General features: G+C 54.3%; 1 protein-coding gene across 3 annotated transcripts in view; it reads right to left on the minus strand.

The window, feature by feature from the left end:
* Nucleotides 1–1,760, minus strand: part of COL16A1 (collagen type XVI alpha 1 chain) — a 50,716-nt gene extending 48,956 nt beyond the window's left edge. For 2 of the 3 annotated variants that reach the window (XM_060089371.1, XM_060089370.1), the window contains exon 1: nt 1,351–1,760. The gene's annotated coding sequence lies outside the window, so the exon portion shown is untranslated. The remainder of the gene's footprint in view (nt 1–1,350) is intronic. The other variant, XM_060089372.1, reaches the window with a different exon arrangement.
* Between the last annotated feature and the right edge of the window lie 15,770 nt (nt 1,761–17,530).

The following is a 17,530-nucleotide window of genomic DNA, read 5'->3' on the forward strand; positions in this document are numbered from 1 at the left end:
CAGCATCTGGCTGTGCCAGTGGACAGTTGCTGGATTGAGGAGAGATCTAGAGGGTCCTAGAAGGCCAGGTCACTCGGGATAGCGAGGAAGTTTGAGGCAGAGGCTATTTGCCAAGACACTTGGAAGTATTTCAATATTTTATCAACCTGTGCACTGTATTGGTATATGCTAGCCTGGTACCTGGCTAGCCGCATCCAGCTCAGCCAGGCGGCCCTGTCTGGCACCCACAAGGTCAGGGGCTGACAGCTGGGCTGAGTCTCCTGGAAGGCATCACAGGGTTGAGTGTGAGCCACGGAAGCCTCCCCCATGGGTGCAGTGGGCGGGAGAACAGGTCAACGGGCTCAGGACCTTGTTGCCAACCTCCCCTGCTGATGGATGCTCGTCTTTTAGTTTTATTAAACCCTGATGGATGGGCCCAGATAAATCCATGCAGGCTCAGCAAGCGGCCAGCAGAGCCATACATCATCCAGCTTCCCCCGAGACAGGCAGCTCGCTCACGCGCACAGTCATGCATGTGTCAGCATGACACACACAGATATACAGGCACATATACACAGAGACATATTTGTGCCCGTGTGTGCATACAGTCCTACCTGCACACAGGCATGGTCACGGGGACACATGTTCACGGTACACCTAGACACACCAGCTAATACATATACACGTGCACGCAGCCAGCCTATGACTACCCCTCCATAGGCCCTCCTGTCGGGAAGTTCTTATGCAAGTCTGACCTCATTCCCTCCAGCTGTAAAGGAATTCTGTTTCCCCTCCCTCTGTTCTGGACAGAGAATGAGAGCAAGAAGGACCCCTAGCCTCAATATATTTGGAGATAGGACCCCAATCTCCTTCTTCCTGGGGCAGAACTGGTCCCCCACCCTATTCATCCCCCATTCTGGTGGCACCCACATCCTATCCACCCTATTCATCCCCCATTCTGGCGGCACGCACATCCTATCTCTCAAACCCTATCCTGACATCCCCCTCCTGCCAGTCAGTGGAAGGACTGCCAACTGTGAGAGGCATGTGAATGCATGTGAACTTCAGTGTGTTCCCTGTCCCCTTCCTGCTCCTGACCTCTCATCTTCACTCCTCTAGCCCCATCCAGAGCAGGGGGCTCCAGGGATAAGAGAGAAGCTTCTAAGGAGATGACCCCATCCATATACGAAGGCACAGATCTGGGGGCAGGGAGAGTCAGAACTGCAATGGAGGTAGAGCTCATCCTGCTTTAAAGAAGGGGACTGAGGTCCAGAGAGGGGATGCCTCTTGCCCCAGGTCACACAGCAAGTCAGGGGCAGAAGGGGCCCTTCAGTCCAGAGCCCCGAGGCAACCCGCTCCACCCCCACTTACCGTGGCTGGGGATCCCCGCCACCTCACTGTGTAATCCAGGCAGCCCAACGCAGCCAACTGCGGGAAGCAGGGCCTGGGTTCTTCAGACCCGCTGGAGGGTCTTCGATTACTTCTGGCCGGCCTCGGGTCCCCAGTTTCCCCTGTCCTGAGCTTTTGGGGCTGAATGCTGCCCCGCTCGCATGCCCGCTCGCCTGCCGGGGACTGCCGGCCACATCGGATGGGGGAAGAGGGGGAGGCTCCAGGGGGCTGGGGACTTGCCAGGGCCGCTAATGGAACACAGCTGGACCCGCCCGCCAGGCAGGAGGAGGGAGGGAGAACCGGGAGGGGGCTCCAGCGGTGGCAGAGGCGGCGGGATGCAAGGCCCACTCCTGGCCTGGCTGCGCTCCCAAGCCCATCCCTCTCACTTGCTCCGCCAGGTGAGCGAGCCAGCAAGGCGGGACCCTGCGTGCCCGGAGTTGCCCTGCAAGGGGCTCTGGCGGCAGGCGGGTGGGCGGGGAGCCCGGCCCTTTAAGAGCCAGGCCTGGAGCTTGAAGGGCCTCCCCTGTGCCACCCCCTTCCCCTTCCCTCGTTGGGCCTCCAGAAGGGTGGCGGGGCTGGGGGGAGGGGAGGATGGAGACCCTCCTCCCCAGTTCCGCAGCACCCGTGACGTGGCTGCTGCCCAAGCCTCCTTGGTCAGTTTTTTCCAGTTTCTGAGCCTAACATTCCCAGTTAGTCTGTTCTCTGACCGTCTGAACTGGGGGGAGGGGGCCCCCTCCAGGAGTTGGGGTGTGTGTGCGCGCCTGGATGGGTGCGCGTGCGTGAGCTAAATTAACCCCTTCTGCTCTGGTCTCAATTCCAGACAAGTGGAACCCAGCGGGTCCCCTTATTCCTACTGACTCCGTGAAGTTAGAAGGGCTCAAATCCCTGTCCTCTGCTCTAGCTTTGTGGTTTTGAACTTACTATTTAACTATGACTCCACTTTCTCATCTGTAAGATGGGACAATGACTGCATATACCTCACAGGGCTGTGAGCAGGAGGCAAGTTAGTCTGTAAAAGTGCTTACTAAGGGCACAAAAGAGGAGCTCAATAAATATTCACTGTTATTATCATTATTATTGTGAACGCTGGCAGGAGGTGAGGGCCAAGGATGGGGTGAGGGGGTGAGACTGGACCAGCCCAGCGATGGAGAGGGTTTTGCTTTATACTCAGGATCCAAGGAACCGAGAGGAATTGAGGTTGGATGAGAGATTGGACTTCTGAGGAGAAGGAAGCAGGTAATGTGTCCAGTTCTGTCCAGAGGCAGGAGGATGATCAAGGTGACCTTCCCAAGGGTCTCCCCTGGAGGCAGCAAACAAATTTCTGGGCCCCAAGGATGAGGAACTATGGAGACGTAGGTTCAAGAGGCCCTTGAGTGGTAGGAATGGGTGTGGTGGGAGCACCTGGAGTGCCCTGATGGGGTGGGGCACCTGGAGAAGCAACATGGTGGAACCTTAGCCCTGTGGCCCCATCTAACCAGAGGGGCGGCAGGCCTGGGGTTTCCCGCCTCCGGAGCCCGAGGCGCTGAGTCAGCAGAAACCCGCAACCACGGCCACGGAGACGCGCCACTGTGGTCCCTGCGAAGAACTGGCCAAGATGTGGGTACGACAGTGGTGGGGCCTGGGAAGCGCTGAGCTCAGCAGGCGGGAAGTGCAGGGGTGGGGCTTTCTGGGAGCTTTGGCCTGAGGAGTGGGCAGGCACCGGCTCGCCTGCCCATACGGTGCTGCACCAGTGGCGGGCACTTGGGAATGAATAGACAACACCCATAGGTCAGGCTCTGTGCTAAGAACTTCACATAGGCTAGCTCCTTTCATCCTCACAACAAACCCAGAAGGAGAATTCTATGCTTACCCCCATTTTACAGATGGGGAAACCTGGAGCCCAGGAACAACTCAACTTGCCCAAGATCACATGGTTAGTGGATGGTAGGGCAGGGGCCCATGCCAGCTAGGCTGGACCCACAGCACACGCTCTTAACCACTGTGCCATCCTGGGCAACTCCTATATCCTTCCTCCATTCATATCCCAGACCCTCCCGGGCAGGAGGGGACAGCTGGATGCAGTCTAGAAATGGGCCTATGTCCCTTCCTGCCCCTGACACCTATGTGCACCCATCCAGAAGCGTGCAGTTAGATATGTTCTCTCACGACACGTGTATAGACTCCACGTGCATATGTAGACAGGTTCACACAGACACATGCAAACACTTGATACTCCTCCACGTAAACAGACACACAGAGACACATGTGTGAGCACAGATGAAGCCACAGAAATATATCCCTGGATGTACTCAAACACAGGTGCATAATTTTCAGAATGCATGTACTTGGCACTGCTTTTACTTGGATATGCACACATGAGACATATGCATGCACGCAGATGTGTGTGTACAAACATACACATAGAAACACACACCTGTGCCCACAGGCATAATTCTTCATATATGCAAACAGAGAAACCTGCAGACCTACAGCACATACACATGTGTGCACACAGACACAGGTGGCCACACAGACTCAGCTCCCACAGAAACGCCGACTCAGACACGTACACACCAATGCTCATCCACACACACGCAGGCAGCGATGCTGACACACTTACATGCATTCAGCCCCAGAAAGCCCTGCATGCCAGCAAGCAGGGTATCCCGTGAGGCTGGGCTCAGTGCCCTCACCCCAGATGGCATCGCCACGAGGTAATCAACGCTGCTAATTGTCACCAGCTGCCCCGGAGACTGCCTGCCACTGCCGGGCGGGGCTCCCAGGCCTCCTGGGCCTGGGGTTGTGTGCCCAGATGTCGGCAGTGCCAAGGGTCCACCCACCCCATTGTTCCTGCTGGCCACTGGGGAATCCCCAGCTGGCAGGGGCAGCACCTGGGGCTGGCTAGAGTGAAGAGCCAAGACAGGGCCTGGTCCCAGGTCAAGCCCAGGAGCTCCCGCCCAGCCAAGCAGAGGTGAGCTGAACCGCCACAGGCACACGTGCACACCTGGGCCCTGGCATATGGGCACATAGGTGCACACACATACACACAAGGGCATATCACACTTAGCCGAAATAGACCTCCTGACTGTTCCCCACAGAGCTGCATCTCCCTGTCTTCCTCATTCTGAGAAACACCACCATAATTCATTCAGATGCTCAGGCAAATAACCTAGGAGTCATCCATGGCTCCTTCCTTTCCCCTGCCATCCCTGCTATCCTGTTGATTCTACACCCAAAACGCAGCCCACATCCATCTACTTCTCCCCGGTCTCACCCAAGCCACCATCCTCTTTTGCCTGGACTGTTGCAGGAGCTTCCCAACCCCCTACTTCCCACCCAGCAGCCAGCAAGACCTTTCCAAACCTGGATCCACTGGCTTCACTCTCCTGCTTCAATCTTCCAGTTTTCATTTCACCTAGAAGAAACCCCCAAATCCTTCCCTTGGCCTTACCAAGTCCTTCATGATCTGGCCTCTGCCTTCCTGTCCAGCCACCTCACCCCCAGAAGCTGTGGTCCCACGGGCCTCCTTTCTCAGTCCTGAATTCACCAAGTTGGTTTTCTCCTCCGGGCTTTTGTACCAAGTCATCCCTCTGGAAGGATTTGTCCCTGATCTTTGCGAGGCTGGCTTTCGACATCCAGGTCTCACCTCATAAGTCACCTCCTCAGAGTGGCCTTCCCTGACCACCAGGTCTAGAGGAGCCCCGAGTCACTCTCTAGCACGTGACTCTGTTTGAAATCTCTGCATAGCTCCAGCATTTGTTTGTGTACTGTCCTTCTTTACTAATAAGCAAGAACCTCCAGGAGAGGCCTTGTCCGCTGGTACCCACTGCCCTGCAGAGGAGCCTGGCACCCCACAGGCAGCCAGTGGTGAATTAGCAGATGAACGCACACAAGCACTGTCTGGGCACTCAGACACGGACGGCCCCCACAGGAGCACAGACATGAATGTTCCTGTGGGCAGAGATACACACACATGCCCAGCTTCTGGGTCCCAGAGGAGAGACTGAGATCAGAGGACCAAGGTCTCCTTCTGCCTCCTTGGGTTTCTCTGGGTGTCTCTGTCCCGTCTCTTTGTGACTCCGGCTTGTCTCTTGTGGTGTGCTCCAAGGACAAAGAACAAGATAAACTCAAAGGGCAAATATTGCCGGAACAAAGAGTTAACAGCACTCCTATCACTCTGTCGTGGTGCGACCATTGCAATGTCCCAGAGCCCTCCCAAGAAGCATGCCCTGTCCCTTTCCCATCCCATATAAGGAAAGACATTTGCCCCGTTTTTCTACTCTCAGCACATTGAAAGTATACATACTCTGCCCAGTCAGCAGATGCCAGGCAGTTTCCCTGGCTATAAAAACAGACAAGCAACCCATGCTCAGGGTCGACTTTCCCTGGCTACCAGGAAGTTGGCCCACTCTTCTTGCAGCAACCTTTCTCTTTAATAAACTCTATCTTCCTTACATTCTGCCTTGTGTCTGGAAATTCTTTTCCAACCCGCGCTCAGACCATGACATCTCTCTCACTGAATCTGGCCTGCTTTCTCTGCATCTGGTTTTCTAGCTCTCTTTCCTTCCTCTCTGTGACTCCGGCCCCCTCTCCAGCTCTCTCTCATCTTTGTCTCTGTTTCTGTCTCTTCTGTTGCCCTCTGTTTTTGGATCTGCGTCTCTAACTCTGGATCTCCCTCTGTGTCTCGGGTCTGTTTCTCGCACATTCTGCATCTTTACGTCCTCATCTCCTATCTCTCTTTGTCTTGGAGCTTCCGTGTTCTCTGTTTCTCTTCACCCTGTCTTCTTTCTCTCTGTCTCTCTCTGGTTGTGTCTCTGTTTCTGGCTGTGTCTCTGTTTCTGGCTCTGTATTTCTGACTCTCTGACTGTGTCTCTTGTTCTCCCTCCTTCCCTCTCTTTGCTCTAAATCAGTCCTGCCACCATGTCTCCACGGCTCTCTGTATCCCCGGGGCAGGGGGACCCATCTTTCACCTCTGGTGACAGCTTTATGGTCCCAGCAGGTGGGGCGGTGCTCCACTTTGCTGATGCCCTCCTCCCCTGCAGGGCCATGGCGAGCTCCACACTGACACCCCCAGCCCTGGCAACTTTGGCCCTGGCAACAGCATTCTTAGATGCCTAACAAGGGTGTCTTACTTCAGTAGCACATGACACCAGGCACCTGTTTGGAGCTTCTGGAGAGGTAAGCCCAGACTCTGATGGGCTTTGCAGTGGATGTGGCAATGGTCAGGCAGGTAGACACTGGGGGAGGAAGGGGGAATGCTCCAGGCACCCTGGGTCCCAGCTTGGTTGTCCCCTGGGCTCTGCCCACCTGTTCTGAGGGACCTGTGGAGAGGTGACAGGCACAAGAGCCCTGGATTCCAGACCTACCTCTACCCACTGTGTGCCCCTGGGCCCCAGCCTCCCCACCAGACGAAGAGGTAAACCGTAGGATCCTGTGTTAACCCACCTGGTGTGTTAAAGCACCTCAAACCACTTTGCCTGATTACCTCAGTAACTCTCAACCAGGGCAATTTTGCTCCCCAGGAAACATCTGGCAATGTCTGGGGACATTCTGGGTCATCACAACTTGGTGGGGGGACACCTCCTAGCATCTAGAGGGTAGAGGCCAGGGATGCTGCTAAACATCCTGCAACACACAGAACAGTCTCACACAATACAGAATTATCTGGTCCAAAATGCTCTCCCCTGAGGGGAAGATTCCACTCCTCAGAATTCCCACGCTCTCTGACCTGCACTAAACTCTTAATCATGCTCTGACCAGGGGTGGGGGGCTGTTAGAAGACAGTAGGGATTGATCCTGTCTCTGCCTTTAATAACAGCAGCTAACATTTACTGAGCCCTTTTGAAGTGCTGGCCGGCACCATACACAGAGAAACTCATTTTAGTCTCACAACAACGGCCCAGGCACTGTTACAATCCCCATTCTAAGCCTGAGGAGACAGGCAGAGAGAACATGAGGAATCAGCTCAAGGTTACACAGCTGGCAAGGATGGAGCTAGATATGAGCTGATCACTTTGGGACAGACCCACAGGGCAGAGTCCTCTCTGGAAAGGAGCCCACACAGCAGGGGCCTGGGCAAGTCCTTTTCCCTCTCTAGGCCGCCATTTTTTCATCTGTCAAATGAGATCTACTCTCTCATTTAACCCGGCAACAATTCTAGGAGGTGAGGCACTGTTACCGCCACTTCACAGGCTAGAAAAAGGCAAAGATTCATGATTTAAGTCTCACGTTCATAGGGCCGGGAAGTGGTGGGACAGAGATTTGAACGCAGCTCTGCCTGACTCCAGGCCCCATGATCTTAGTCAGGACACCTGCCCCCTGCCCCTGCCCCTGCCCCCCCAACCAAGGTGCTATAAAGCAGGAGAGCAGAAGCTCTGGAGCTTAGAGGACTTGTTAAACACAGACTGTCGGGCCCCACCCCCAGAATTTCTGATTCAGCAGAGTTTGCTTTTCCAATAAGTCCCCAAGCAAGGCTGGTGCTGCCAGCCCAGGGATCACATTTGAGAACCCCTGCAATAGAGCATGGTGTTAGATCGCCTGTCCCTGGGTTCAAATCCTGGCTCTGTAACTTGGTGGTATCACTTAACCTCTTCCTCGGAAAATCAGAAATACAGCAATAGCTGTCACTTAGGGTTTGCTGAAAGGATTAAGGGAGAGAACGGCAAAGGGAAAAGTGCACTCATGCTGCTGGCACCTAGTAAATGTGCTCATGAATGCTCGCCAGCGTAACAATCCCCAACACAGGCAAGTCCCTCCTCCCCAGACAGACTGGAAGCTCCCAGGGGTGAAGGACTAAGCAAAGGCCTAAAACTTCCTTTTCTCCTGACTACCAGCCACCTCCCCAGGTCTGCACAGAGCAGGACACAGAGATGACATCTCAGAACAAACACAGCAGGGACAGTAGGATGTAGCCCACATCTGCCAAGGCATCCCAAGTGTCCTTTGCCCCATGGCACAAGGCCTGTGGAGAGGGGTGAGGGTGGAGCACAGGCAGCACTGAAGACCCCCAGATGGACCTGGCCCCTAATCTTCCTCCAGGCCCTGCCCCATCCCCAATAATCCCTTTTGGGGCAAGAGTTGGCCTCCCAAGGCCCTGGTAGGATAGTTTGTATACCCTTACCCAAACAACCCTTTGGGTGCCAACCAACTCAACTCACGGTCCTGTTGTGCTGTGCGACCTTTAGCCAATCGCTAGGCCTCTCTAGGTCTTAGTTTCTTTACCTAAAAGTCAAATAAGAACTCAGCATAGTGGCTAACAGTGGCGACTCCAGCCCCAGAATAACTGGGTTCAAACCCCACTCCTGCCACTTACTAGCTGTGTGACTTTTGGCAAATCCCTTCATCTCTTAGAGAGAGCTTCAGTTTCCTTGTTGGTAAAATGGAATTGTCCATGGCTCACAGGGATGCTGTGAGCGTTACCTGAGATGACAAATTTCAAGTGCTGAGCACAGTTCCTGGAGCTCAATAGATACACACACGCCCGTGTGTGTATGTGTGTGCGCCAGGTATTCCATACATGCGATGAGAGAGTGTAATCTTACCACCACTACAAACACAATCTGTTGGCTGCCTTCCCTTCCCACCTGTCCCGCACATGTTTAGCTTTGAGACTATCTTCACCTTCCTTCCCAATAGGGGCTGGGGAAGGCAGCTGGGAACAGTCTCCCAGAAGGGGTAGATCTGAGCAGAAGCTTGGAAGAGGGAGGGTACAGCCCTCCCTGCAATCAGTTATCAGCCTGCTAGACTGTAAGCCATAGAAAGCACTGTTTTGGCTACCATTTGATCCCCAGAGCCTATGACAGAGACTAGGCACTTTATAAATACTGGCTGCAGGAATGAAAGAGGGCCCAGGACAAACTCCCTTCCGTGGAGAGCAAGCCAAGGAGTCTCCTGGGTGAGGCGTGGTGGGGAGAGGAGCATTCGGGGACTTCCGGATTCTCTTTTTGCATGCTCTCCATGCGAAAGCCTCAGACAGTTGGACTCGTAAATTCTTTGAAACCTGGAATCTCTGGTAGAGAGAAACTCTGGCTGCTGCCCAGCCCCACCTCCTCCCAGTAGTGCCCGGGGCTGAGCTTGGGAGGCCTGACAATCTAGCTGGAAAGGGTGGCTGAGGGAGTGGGCAGGGCAAGGGAAAATTCAGAGTGAAAACCAAACTTTTTCATCAAGGCAGAAAATAAAATCTAAGCTCAGAGAGGGTTTAATCCTGGCTCTGCTGCTTCCTGGTTTTGTTCTCTTCCTTCATCTCTGTGAACCCTTAGTTTCCATATCTGTAAAATGGGATGATAATGATAACACCCACCCACATGGAATTGTTTGGAGGATTAAATGCGATAATGTATGAAACTAAGTCCATAGTGAATGCTCAAAAATGCGCATTATTAACATTATTATTATTGGGGGGGCGATATAATTCACCAGCGACTCTTGTCCTGCACCTCACACCCATGCTCATCCCCTTCCTATTTACAAAGCTGATTTCATGTAGCTTTGAAAGGTCAATGACATTTCCAACAGATATCAGACTTTTTTTCCCCCCCATTAAGTGGCCTAAATAACAAATAATATGTAAAGAAATAAAACCAACTTGAGTATTGTCAGCCTTGACCATTCAGAAAAGGCTAGATACTGGTGTTTGGAATACAGAGGACAGGTGGTTGGAAGGTGGGGAGAAAAAGCCTGGGACTGGGGAGCTGGCTTCAGGGCCAGGGTCAACCTTGATGCACCGTTTGGCTTTAGGAGGGCCCCTGCCCTTTGCCAGCAAGGAAAAGTTGATCTTAGGGACTCTTGAGTCCCTTCCATTCCCCAAGTCTGAGGCTCTTAAACCTGTAATGACCCAAACATGCCTCCTCCTCAGAAAGGGGAACAGGGTGAGGTGAGCCAGACCCATGCAAAGCCAGGATGCTGCCCCTCCTCTCCCCCAGCTCTGGCCCATGTGTTCCACATTCACCTAAGTGCCCATGTGACCAGGCCCCAACCACCTTAGCTGAGCCCCAGGGGTAGGGTGGGCAGGGCGAGTTCACCACACCCATTAACCCTCCTCTGTACATGCAGAAGGGGAGAAAAATAGGTGCCAGAGATGATAACTAACTTCCTGAGCTGGGACTGAACCCACGTGTAACACCCAACATGTCATTGCTGCTTGTTAAAAACTAATTTTTTGGCAAGGGCGCACCACCCAGCTTGAGGGATCTTAGTTCCCCGACCAGGAATGGAACCCTGCCCCGCAGTGAGAGCACCGAGTCCTAACCACTGGACCGCCAGGTAATTCCCGTAAAAAAATAATTTTAATCATCAGGACGATCCTAAGTATTTATCATTATTCCCATTTCACAGGTGAATGGGTGTCATCCTCAACTTGAGCGCTTTACAGGAAGGAAAAGAGCCCTAAGAAGTGGCTGGCTAAGAGCTGGGATTTGAATCCAGGGCTATCTGCTGGGTGATAGGCCCCTTCCTCTCCCCTGGGCTCAGCTTTCTCATCTGTTGAATGGGGATGCTAACTCTGGAACCTCTAAGATCCAAGTTGGGACTTTTTGTTGCTCTGAGCCCAGGTCCCCACCCAGAAGCCTAGAACATCTCCGTGGGCCTGGGCGGGAGAGATGGGCGGGTGGGGGATGGGGGGCTGCCGCCAGACACACAAAAACAACTAAATAAATCAGGACCGGGAACTCCTAATCCTTCCCGGCTGTGGCTGCTGCCGCTCACCCAGCCTGGGCCGCCATCGCCTGGCCAGCTCCCGGGCCTGGGAGGGGGACATGGCATAGCCAAGAGCGCAGAGTCGGGCCAACAGGATCAGAGCGATGCCAGGCCGTCAAGGCGGCCTAGGCTCCGGAGATGGGGGGAAGGCCCTGCCGGCAGGGTGACTCAGGCCTCCCAGACCCCCTCCCGCGTAGGCACGTTCCCGCGCCTCAGTCTATTTTTAGAGCCGGCTCCAGGCCTGAGCGTTGAGGGGCAGGGAAGGGGTTGCTGGTGGGATTCAGGCGCCTGACCAACTCCTCCAGCTCGGGACTTAAGCCCCAGGACCTCCAGCTATTCTATCTAGAAAAGAACGGAAGCACTTGGGGTGTGGCGGAAGGTGCAGGCCCAGAAAATGCATCCCCCTTTCCCCCGCCTGCTCCGCAAGGCCTGGCAGTTCCAGGGAGCTGGGCGCGGCTTCCCAAGAAACGACCTCTGTTAAGTGAGGCCGGGAGCTTCCCGACGGTTGGTCTGTCTGGCTATTGGACTGAGGGCCAGAGCGGGATGGGCTCCCCTGCTACCGCAGTGAATGGGGCGGGGCGGGGCGGGGCGCGGCGGGGCGCGGCGGGGGTGGGGAGTGCTGGGGTGAGGGGAGGATGCTTCCAGGTTCGGGAGATCCCGACCCCACCCCGCCATAGGCCAGGCTCCTATCCCTTCTTGGGCCGCACCCACGGCCCCAGTGGCTTCCCTGACTCCACCCTTGGCCCCGCCTCCTATCTGGCTCCGCCGGGAGCCAACCTGTATTCGGTCCCAAAGGTCCAGGGAGGTCTAGATGCTGGGCGTCTAACAGCCTGGGACTGGAGTTGAGCCTGCCTTTGGGGGCCGGGTTAGAAGTGAAAGGAATGGGGGCCTCTCCCTCCCCCAGCGTGGGGTCGGGGAGAAGGAGAGCGTCGGGGGGCAACAATGGCGCCATTGACGGGGAGGCCTCTAGGCTGGGGACGTATCTATCTGTGGGAGCCAGGCGGTTTTGGAGGCTGAAGTGGTGGAGGCAGCCCGGAGCACGGAAACACCCCCGTATACGCGGGCACAGAGCTGCGCGCGGAGGGACCTGGGCAGAGGTCTCTGGCCTGATGGCCCTACTGCTGGGCCCTAGAGGCTGAGGCCACAGTCCTGGGGAGTGGGGGCAGCTGACGGCCCCAAATACAGACGCTCTCCTATCGAGTTCAGGGACACGGGGTTTGGAAAGGCCCAAGTGGAGGCCCATCCCACTGGGGGTGAGGGGCAGAGGATGAGAGGCGGAGCCTGTCTCCCAGCACCAGCCCTCCATCTAGTGGGAAGTTTGGGAATCGCGGGATGCAGAGATGGGGTGGGGGAGGGGCCCATTGCACCCCGAATCCTTCCTTCTTCTCCCTCGATGTTCTGCTGACACCTTCACACCACCATCCTGCTCTGCCCCATCTCAGGGATTTGCCCCAGATAGTCATTGGAAGATCTGCCCTCCCCCCTTCCCCCCAAGTCCTGTCCCTTCTTCCTAATAATTACCTATGGATAATGCTTCTGTCCATCACTGCCACCACCAGGGGTCCAGGCAGCCACCATCCTTTGCCTGGATCCCTGCAGCTCCTGCCAACTGTTTTCCGTGCCTCAAATTTTACCCTCTCTCTATTCATTTTCTACTAATAGCCAATTAAATGTTTCTAAACCAGAAATCTGCTCGGGTTTCTTCTTTAAAATTTTTCAGTGGCTTCTTATGGTCAGATTAACTCCAAACCTTCGCTTGGGATTTAGGAGGCTCTTCATCACCCAGCCCCACCTCCTTCAGTCCCAGCTATTCTCACAGGGCAACTGTCAGTTCCTCACACACCCCTGTTGGCTCTTACCTTGAGGCCTTCAAACCTGCTGTTCCCTCTTCCTGGAACACTTTTCCTTGCTGTCTTCAGGACTCATCTGGCAAAAACTTCCCTCCTTGAGAGGCTTTTCCCTTCTGGCATGAGTTAGGTGCCCCTTGTCTGAGCTCCCACAGGACCCAGTGCCCGGGTCTCTCATCACCTATCCACTTTCTGTGGCAGGATAATTTATTGAAATGTTAATTATTTTGCTCCCTTCCCACTTCCAAGCTGGTATCTGAACCCTCTGATTTTTCTAGCCTCTGGAAACTTGTGCGGGGTTGAACATAAAAGCTGCTTGAAGTCTGACGGCGCATCCTGATTTTGAAAAAGCTAACCTTCTGGAAGTGACTGTGCTAGGTGTTCCCAAGGGGATGGGGAGAAGAGGGCAGCCAATGTGGTCAGAGAAAGGAGAGAGCGCAGCTAGCTGCAGAGGAGCCAGAAGTGGGGGTCATCTGAATGGTGGGGATCTGTGGCCGGCAGCCCCTCCCCTGACAGATGATGGGAGCTGGGGGGCAGGTGGAGCACCTTGGGAGGCTGGATCCCAAGCACTGAGGTACTAGCCTCAACGCTTCCGGGTGGCAGAGGAACAGCTGAGTTGCCGAACCTCAAGGGATCACGTGGACCAGTACAATGGGCATCTATCTCTCTGTAACCAGTGTACCCGGAATCAGGACTCCATGCTTAGACCCTGGTGGGACAGCAGGTCCTTGCACGAGCCTATCGAGAAAGTGGCAGACGGCCCCGGGGATGGTTGAGATTGAATCTTCTGCCAACTCCTAGGCAAGGGCTAGAATGAGAGTCAGATTGGAGCTGATTTGATGAGAAAACAGAAATAGTGTGTTTCTTGAGTCTGTGTGCCAATAGTCCCGCCTGCTCCACCTGTCTGTGTATCTCACTGCAGGACTGAGACTAGGTGTGCCTCATTCAGAATTGAATCCTTAGGACCCAGCATGGTGCCTGGCACACAGTAAGTATGCATTCAAAATGTATTTGCGGGACTTCCCTGGCGGTCCAGTGGTTAAGACTTCGCCTTCCAATGCAGGGGGTGCAGGTTCGATCCCTGGTTGGGGAGCTAAGATCCCACATGCCTCAGGGCCAATAAACCAAAACATAAAACAGAAGCGATATTATAACAAATTCAATAAAGACTTCAAAAAGGGTCCACATGAAAAAGAAATCTTTTAAAAAAGAATGTATTTGTCGAATCATTTATGCTCGGTTGCTACAGAAATCTTTCTAAAACCCAAGTCTGTCCCAGTGATTTGCCGGCAGCCCTCAGGATAAAATCCAAACCCCTACCGCAGCCCACAAGGCCCACTGTGATCAGAACCTGCCTCCCTCGCCGCCTCATCTCTGCAGCCCATCCTCCTCGCACTCCCCTCTCCACCCAAACCATATGATTTGCAATTTTCCAAACTTGCCAGGTTGTTTCATGCCTCTGCGCCTTTGCTTACATGGCACCCTCTGCTGGGAGTGCCCTTTCCCCTTTCTCTGCCTGCTGAGCTTTCAGTCTTCAAAGCTCAGTGCAAGTGTGGCCTTCTTTAAGTGGCCTTCCCCGACACCCTCCCCACAAAGACAGAGGAGACCCCTCCGGCTCTGGGGCCTATTGCTCATGTCCAAGTCTGGCTCCCTCTTCCCCAAGCCCCGTTTCCTGGACTGTGGGCTGCTCTAGTGTGATGAGTCCCCAGTGCCCAGAGCAGTGCCAGGTACACCATAGGTTCTCCATAAATCTTCCCTGTCCGCTGAGCGTTAGACCTGACCCCGCATGGTCTCCTGATGTAACTTTGCAACCTCTCCCCTCTACGGGCCTCAGTTTTTCTCTCTGAACAACGTGGGGAGTGAAACTCAATGGTCTCTAATGGCCCTTCCTTCCCTCAGTTGGGCTTGGAAGTGATGGTGTGTAAAACATAAATCACCTGTGTGCACTGCCTGCCAGCTAAGGGCAGAGCCTGCTCAGACATGCAGCTGCACATGGTAGCACCCAGGGGCCACATGGAAGCCAACCCCTGCCTAAATAGCTGTACGTGACACTCTCACACTCAAGTAGACGTGGTCTTCATCTCCAATCAACCACTGGCCCTGACAGTGAAAAACTCAGCAGCAGCTGGAGCCGCCAGTCTAGCAGCAAGCTGATATGCAAGGAGGGAGCCTCCTGCAATATGCATGCCCTGAGGCTGGACACCACTGGGGCTCTCCCCTTCCCAGGCCTGCATATGCAACACCCTCCCTCCACCCCCAGGTCTAGACGCAGATATGGTCAGTCTGTGGTGGGGCACCAAGGGCCAGAGCTTTAGCTCTACCTGCTTCCTGGATACCTGGGAACCTTAAATTCCACATTCATTCATTCATCCATTCAACATTAGCTATGAAGTTCATATCATATGCCAGGCAATGGTATGAATGTCAGTGACTATCACCCTTTTTCACCCTCAGAGGCTTACAGTCTAGTGGGGGAAACAGACAATAAATAGGAAATAGGTGCTATAATTTCAGATTGGGAGAAGTGGTACTATGGAAGGATTAGGGTGATGTGATAGAAAATGGTCCAGAAGGGCAAGGGGTATGCAGGAGGTGGCATCAGAGCTTCAATCAAAAGATGAGGAGCCAGCAAAGCAGATAACCAGGGAAGAGTCTTTCAAGTGGTAGGTATAGCATATGCAAAGGCCCTGGGGTGGGAGAAACCATGAAATGTGTTCGAGGAGCACAAAGGAGGCCATGTGGCTGGAGCTCTGTCAGAGTGATAGGCAGGGACATCAGGCCCTGCCTCTTGAGCCACTGTGAGGAAACTTAACTTTATTCTAAGAGCAACGAGAGGTCCCTGCAAGGTTTTGGGCAGAAAAAACAAAATCCATCCCTTCCCCCTGCTTCCTTCCTCCTTGGTATCCTTCTTAGAAAGTATGTCTTCCTCATCTTTACATTGTCAGTGCCCAGCTCAGGGCCTGGCACAATATGGCATTGGACAATGTTTACTGAATAAACGAATGACCAAACCAGCCTCTTCTGGCTCAAGGCTTGACTGAGTGGCTCCAAGTGGGTCAGCTGGGCTGCTGAGGAATCTCTGGGCAGCTCAGGATGGGAGTCACCTGGGCCAGACTAAGACATTTAGATGTCCTAGTACTCTCCATATATGATTCATAATAGAAATGATAGTAACCCATGAAGCATAATACTTACGTGTATGCTGAAATGAAAACAACTTCTTTTGGGATTTTTCAATCGCAAAACTGTGGATAAGTTCATTGAAGCAGTGTGTATGTGTGTGTGTGTGTGTGTGTGTCTGTGTGTGTGTCTGTGTGTCTGTGTGTGTGTCTGTGTGTGTTTTGCTGCCACCTTGCTGGTGCTCCAAGCTGGACTGCCTGTTGGGTCACCCAGGTGCTAGATGGCAGGCCTGGCCTGACTGTCCCCTTGGTGACATGGTCTTGGCTCTTGAGCTCAGGATAACGAGGAGCACCAAGGGTGCCACGGTGGCCCAGGCCTGATAGCGAGCAGCCTCATAGCAGCGCTGCTGGCAGCTTCTCAAGGCTGTACCAGTGTGCACCTGCTCAGTGTGAGAACTCTGGTAATACCCCCTCGGGCCACCAAGGCTTGCCCCTGCCCATCCCTGACCCTCTGAAACTGTAAAAAGTGATCCAAGCCCTAAGAAACTTCTCAGAAGAGGAATCTAAGGCTCAGAGAGGTTATTTAACGTTCCCAAGGCCTCTCAGCAAGTTGGGGATGGAGTTGTGGTTGGAGCACAAGCCTGGCCCCCAAAGCAGACTCCATTCCCTTCCTGGGGGTGGGTGGGCTGGGCTGGGCAAGAACGCCAAAGGGCACAGCCTACCTGCCCATATCTGGACCCACAGAGCTGACAAGAACAAACAGTGGAGCTGGACCCAGCCCAGCCTTGAGGTGGGCCCAGCCCTGCCCTCCCCTCAGCCTCTTTCGCTGCCCAGCTGGGCTCTAGGCCTTTAAGCTCAACTCTCCCCCAAACCCTTCTCTCAGGTCTAGAGATGGACCCTCATCTAAGGTCCTTGTGTGGGTTCCACAGCATCACACGGGTACAGCAGTGGGCACCCAGGAGGGGCTCTAGAAGCCCGAGCCGGCACAGTCCTCGGGTTCTGGGTCTTAGGATTTGCCCTCACTTTTCTCCCACGGTGGTATACTTCATGGTTTCTATCCTTCCCTCCATGGCTCAACCCGCAACCACACCTGCTCTGTGTATGGACCCTGCAAGGAGTTAGGCTCAGTTCCCGCCTGGGAGGAATGTGGACCTCCCGGACTCCTCCTCACTGGAGACAGGACTCAGGAAACTCAAACAAAGCAGGTCGGTGATTCTCAGGGAGAATGGGAATCTGGGTGGCTAAGGGCAGCATCCCCACATGCAGGCCAGTTTTCCCAGTCCGACCCAGGCTGAGCTCTGCCTCCACTGGGTTCCAGTACTGCCCCCCTCCCCTCCATGGGTGGGGAGAGACAAATGAGCCTGAGGAAGTGGAGGAGGGGAGGTGGCAATCGATGGCATTAACATGGTGCCCAAATTAAATATTGACTTTCTTGGCTGACTCTGGGGATGACCGGATCGATGGCTGGGGCTGTGCCATGCCTCGGCAGGGGATGGGGACATACCAGCCTGAAGCAGGCCCTGT

Source organism: Mesoplodon densirostris, chromosome 2, assembly GCF_025265405.1.
Source record: "Mesoplodon densirostris isolate mMesDen1 chromosome 2, mMesDen1 primary haplotype, whole genome shotgun sequence".
Classification (NCBI taxonomy): domain Eukaryota; kingdom Metazoa; phylum Chordata; class Mammalia; order Artiodactyla; family Ziphiidae; genus Mesoplodon; species Mesoplodon densirostris.